We start from the raw sequence: 5,933 nt of genomic DNA on the forward strand, positions 1-5,933 counted from the left end.
CCATATCCAACCAAGACCACCCTAGATCAACTTATTCACAAACTAGGCGTGAATACATCTGAGGCATTAGGCGGGTGAAGAGTCTTCATATGTGGATAACATGCTCTTGTCCTTGACTTTTGTTGTACTTGTATGGAGCAGGTATTAATCTTTCACCTCTTGTAGGGTATTTCTATTTCTTTTTTTCTTTCTTTTGCTCATTTTTCAATTTCTTTCTTTTCATGGTCAATTAGGACAATCATAACACTTCTTTTATTGTTTCATACCACCCATGTTTATTGTTTCATACCACCCATGTGCATTAAGCTCGAACAAGAGTCCATGAAATAAGTCTATTTCTAGGGGTGGTTCGGCCTTCACATCTTGAGTAGGCTACAAGACCTAAGTTTTTATCTCCCCACTAGATGCCACCTCTAGACTAGCAATTCAAAAACCAAGACTAGTGTACAAAGAGTATCCAGAAAAAAAATAGGGAAAGTTGAGTTTCATGAACTCTGAGTTGACGTCAAAACTCAAAAGAGCGATAAATGGCTCAACAGTACCTCACAAGGTGTCAAAGTCTCCACGGGCGCTCTCTCAGTGTTCACAAGGAACCCTAAGTGCTACAAGTCATGTGAACGTGAATTTTTTTAGCCTCAAGAGATACCATGTAGATACAAAAGTTTATATAGCCAGATTAACACAAGTGCACTACCAATCAACTTTCAATGAGTTACGATTCCTAGTTTAGCCATATAAATAGAAACTACACATAAATGACCCAATGTGTACTCCTAGGTTATATGCAGGTATGTGAAGGGCATAAGTAGCATCATTCACACACATTTTTTTTCACTGTTATTCAAAAATGAGAAGGATTGAAGAAAAGAAAGAAACTTCCCTGACTTATTGGTGAATCCGTCAAGGAGTTTAATTTTCAGCTCTGTACTCATGCCAAATGAACCTGCATCGAAAATATAAATTATTCAAAAGTGTATAGATAAATAAATAAATAATAAAGGAAATAAACAAAAGAAAAACTCTTTGGGTTGCCTCCCATAAGCGCTTGTTTTAACGTCTCCAGCCAGACGTTTCAATCTTCATCAACCAAGATCACCAAGAGGAATAAATGCACAGTTCCTCTCCATTTGTTCTCCATAATAGTGCTTAAACCTCTGACCATTAACTTTGAATATATTCCTTGGGAAGAGTTTTAATCGTGAGTTGAAGAGTAGAACCTGTTGTCTTGGAGCAAACTCACACCTAAGAATCTGTTTTTCATGCCACTTCTTCGTCTGCTCTTTGTAGATTTTTGCATTTTCATACGCATCACCCGATAATGCATAGCGAAAATGCTCAGGGAATTGTTTCAACTCTAGAGATATAGGTTGTTGCATCTTTCCTTTAGAGATTACAGAATCCGTCCTTGCTACCATAGGTTCTAGCCTCCCCACACGTTGCTGTGTTGTAATCTGCTGCAAGGATCGTTCTAGGTGATAAACTTGTACATCTTTTTGAAAGACTTTTTCTACACCTTGTTGAATGACATCTACCCGAAAGCAAGTGCTTGGGTCTTCTGGGAATCGCATGTCTTGGTAGATGTTGAACATAACCTCTTCTTTATCCACTCTCAATATTAACTCACCCTTTTGAACATCAATTAAAGCCCTTCCAGTGGCCAAGAATGGTCGGCCAAGAATTAGCGGGACTTCTTGGTCTTCCTCCATATCTAACACCACAAAATCAGCAGGAAAAATAAATTTATCCACTTTTACCAATACATCTTCTATGATTCCACGTGGATACTTGATGGATCGGTCTGCTAGTTGCAACGAAATGGTTGTTTGTTTCATCTCTCCAAGTCCTAATTTCCTGCAAACAGAAAGTGGCATAAGATTAATACTAGCACCAAGATCACATAAAACTTTATCAAAAAATAAATTTCCAATAGTGCAAGGCAAAGTAAAACTCCCTGAATCTTTTAATTTTTGAGGCAATTTCTTTTGAAGAATAGCACTACACTCCTCAGTAAGCTTCACTGTTTCGAACTCCTCCAACCTTCTTTTCTTTGAAATGATGTCCTTCAGGAGTTTGACATAGTTTGGCATTTGTTCCAAGGCATCTGTAAGAGGAATATTTATGTGAATTTTCTTAAAAATATCCAAAAACTTAGAAAATTGCTTATCTAATTTTTGTTTTTGAAAACGTTGAGGATAAGGTAGTGGAGTAGAGAGAATAGGAGGATTGTCAGGAAATGAAATTAATGGAAGCGTGTCCGTCTCTCTTGGTGTATCATCCACAATCTCCTTTTCTTCCCCTTTATTCTTGCTTCGGCCATTCTTTTTAGGTGTAGGTGTGGACATGGTTTCCTTTGCTGGTGATTTATCAATTTCTCTTCCACTCCTAAGTGTGATGACATTGCATTGTTCCTTAGGATTCACTTCTGTGTTGCTAGGAAAAGTTCCTCCCTGTTGGGTATTTATAGTCGTGGCCAGTTGCCCAATTTGTATTTCAAGGTTCTTCATAGTGGCTCCCATATTGTTGCAATGAGTCTCAATGTTGTCTAGTCGTGCATCTATCTTTTTAAACCTTGCTTTTGTCTCCTCAACAAAAGATATCATGGCATCCTCAAGTGACATCTTCTTCTCACCTTGATGACTTTCAAATCCTGCAGGAGGTTGCAGCATATTCCTTGTATTTCCATAAGACAAATTATCATGATTTCGAAGCCCTGAATGGTAATATTGTGGCAAAGGATCACCACGATAATTGTAGTTCCGATTATTGATGTATTGAACCTGCTCTTGACTCGCTCCAATACTCGAATCTGTCCTACTTGTAGCTGCCACATATTCTGCACCTTGTGGTATCCTCTAGGTTGTTAAAGATGAAATCTGATGAGACAAAGAAGCAACTTGAGCTGAAAGTGCAGCAAACGGCTCCAATTCATGAATTCCAGCAACTTTCTTAGCCATAGTTCTTTCAGTTGGCCATTGATAGTTATTTGAGGCCATTTCTTCCAAAAGAGCAGTAGCACCCTCAGGTGTCTTTGACATCAAAGTTCCCCCAGATGCAGCATCAACTAAAGTCCGCGTTTGCCCATTTAACCCATTATAGAACATCTGAATTTGCAACCAATCTGGCAATCCATGTTGTGGGCAGCGTCGAATCAGATCTTTATACCTTTCCCATGCTTCATAGAGTGATTCAAAATCATGCTGCTTGAATTGACCAATCTCACTCCTGAGTTGAGCTGTTTTTGCAGGTGGAAAGAATTTAGCTAGAAATTTTTCTGCCATGTCCTGCCAACTAGTAATACTCCCAGGTTGTAGCGATTGTAGCCAACCTTTTGCTTTGTCCCTCAAAGAGAAAGGGAATAATCTCAGTCTAATGGTGTCTTCAGTAACACCATTGACCTTCACAGTATCACAAATCTCCAAAAACATCGACAGATGTATATTGGGATCATCAAGTGGCGATCCACTGAATTGGGCCTGTTGCACCATACTGATTAATGCGGGTTTGAGCTCAAAATTGTTGGCATTAATGGGCTGGCGTCTGATACCCGAATAATTGTCATTCACAACTGGTCGCACATAATCCTTCAAGGCGCGTGGCTGCGCATTATCTTGTCCATTCTCCATGGCTAATACCCTCTTTTTCCTTAGTGCTCTAAGCGTTCTTTCAATCTCTGGATCAAAAGGAATAATGGCATGTATTCTAGCACTGCGCATCCAACATAAAAAAACACACCAGAAATACAAAAAAAAAAAAAATAATAATAATAAAATAAAATAAAGAAAATAAATAAATAAAAATATAAAAATAAAATTCTAAATTAAAACCAAGATTACTTTATATCGATATTGGCAAAAATAAGAAAAACTCAATCCCCGGCAACGGCACCAAAAACTTGACCGGTGCAAAATGCAAGTGCACAGTATCGTAGTTTTATAATATAATGATGTGTAGAGTATCGTCCTCAAGGATTGATGTCTTAATTTTACCAAGTACCGAAATTTTACTAAACTTGATTTTATTTAGAAAAATTAACAATTTTAGACTGCAAAATTTAAACAAAGCTACTTTAAATAAACTATTCAAAAGAATTTAAAACTGAATACCACGTGTCAAATTGATGATGGTGAAAACTTCTAGGAAACCGATTTCACCTAATTTCTCACTATGCTTTACTCATTTAGCTAATTTAACTTCGTTTTCTCTGTTTGTTAGCAAATGGCCAATTTTTCCAAAAGCCTCTTTCGATAGTCAATCGGAACCTATTCTTGTTTATTATTTAACATAAGAGTATGCAAATTAATAATGCAAGAACACAGTAAGACCCTCAATTTTTTATGCTACGTAGGTTCATACAAGTTTTTCGATCTCTATATTTACCTACGCTGAATTATCCAAGATCTATCCTATAATCCCCCCTTTCGTTAGCAAATCACAAGACTAAAATCATTTAATTAATGGTCAGTTAATTAAAAGCATTAGGCACAGAATAACTCAAACAAACATTGATGAAAACTATTTCAGATTAGCATCAAAGAGCAAACATAGTTCGAAACTGGCTACATCGTTTTCCTAGAATTCAAAAATTTAATTCATTCCGAAAATTAAATCCAACATAACAGATTTCACCATATTTTCTTCAATTTGGAGCATACGGGAAAGATCAACACTCGCCGCACCGCCGTCGCGCATCACGAACACCCCGAACACCGCCGTTGTTCGCCGCCTTCCGATTCTGAAAAGATAGTATTTTTTGCGTGCTTCCAACTCTCTTTTGCTGGCTGTGTGTGTATCTCCGCAGCACCACCAAAAGAAAACCACAAGAAAGCTCTCCAAAAATAATTTTTCCCAGAAACTTTTTGTGTGTTTTTTCTTCGTGTCCTCTCCCCCAAGAAAAATCCTTTTTTTTTTTTTTTATATGGTGTGGCCTCTCTCACTCTAGCCCCCCAACGCACGCTGCTCTCTCCCCCTCTCTTCTTGCACACGGCACTCTCCCAAGGAAACCCTCCCTTGTTGACTTTTCCATCCTTTCCTTTTATCCTTTCTTTCTTTGCTTTTCTTTCCTTTCTTTTTTTCTTTCCATTCTTTTGTCTTTCCTTTGTATGTACCCAGCGCACACTGCCCTTATGAGATGACCTGGCTACATGGCTGGGTCACATCTCATTTTTTGATTTTTTGATTTTCTTTTTCTTTTTCAAAGGTACATGAACTGCGCTCCTCTTTCAAGCCCACTTTAGACCCTCTTACAGCTCGTAACTCTCAAAGCTCAAAACAGAAAAGATGTAGAGCTCTTTTTTAGCTTTTCCCAGAATTTTGAATCATCTCAATCGGAGCTTGTATGAGAAAGTTACGCCAAGATTATGAAGAATTGTCGAAAAAATCCATAAAACGGCGTATGCTAACTTCACGTCTGATTTCGGCCTTGATGAGATTGCAAAGTACTGTCGGTTTTTTTTAGCTTCTAACAATTGCTCTGCAATAAAAAACACCAAAATTTCATACATTACTCAATAAAACCCAAATTTTATAAATAGAACACAATGTTAGAATATTGAGAGTAATTAGGCATTTAAATACAAAATATCATTTGCAATGCATGAATTAAAGCACCTAATTACGCAATTTAAGCGCGTAATCATAATTCGTGTGAAAGCATGCCCTCTTACAAAGAACTTCAATCTGAATTATTCTCTCTACATAACAAGTTTATTAAAGTCTCAAAGAGGAACAAAAGCTTGAAACAATAAAATGAAACACTTTGAAATCAGCTTGAATCCTCAAAACTTGTTGAAGAAGAAAAAGACTTAAAGATTGAAGAGCTTGAGAAGAAAGTAGATAACTTGTCTCAAAAATTAGCTAAGTCTTAAGTGAATGAAGATAGTAAGAGAGTGCAAGAAATAAATGATCTTAAGAACCAAATTCAAGAGAAAGAAAAT

The 5,933-nt window shown here is 37.2% G+C and overlaps 1 non-coding gene across 1 annotated transcript; it reads left to right on the forward strand.

Annotated features, from left to right (window-relative positions):
* The first annotated feature begins 3,123 nt into the window (after nucleotides 1-3,123).
* Nucleotides 3,124-3,230, forward strand: LOC131165188 (small nucleolar RNA R71). Its single transcript, XR_009139505.1, has one exon. It is a non-coding gene; the product is annotated as a small nucleolar RNA R71 (small nucleolar RNA).
* The last annotated feature ends 2,703 nt before the right edge of the window (nucleotides 3,231-5,933 follow it).

Source organism: Malania oleifera, chromosome 9, assembly GCF_029873635.1.
Source record: "Malania oleifera isolate guangnan ecotype guangnan chromosome 9, ASM2987363v1, whole genome shotgun sequence".
NCBI classification, from domain to species: domain Eukaryota; kingdom Viridiplantae; phylum Streptophyta; class Magnoliopsida; order Santalales; family Ximeniaceae; genus Malania; species Malania oleifera.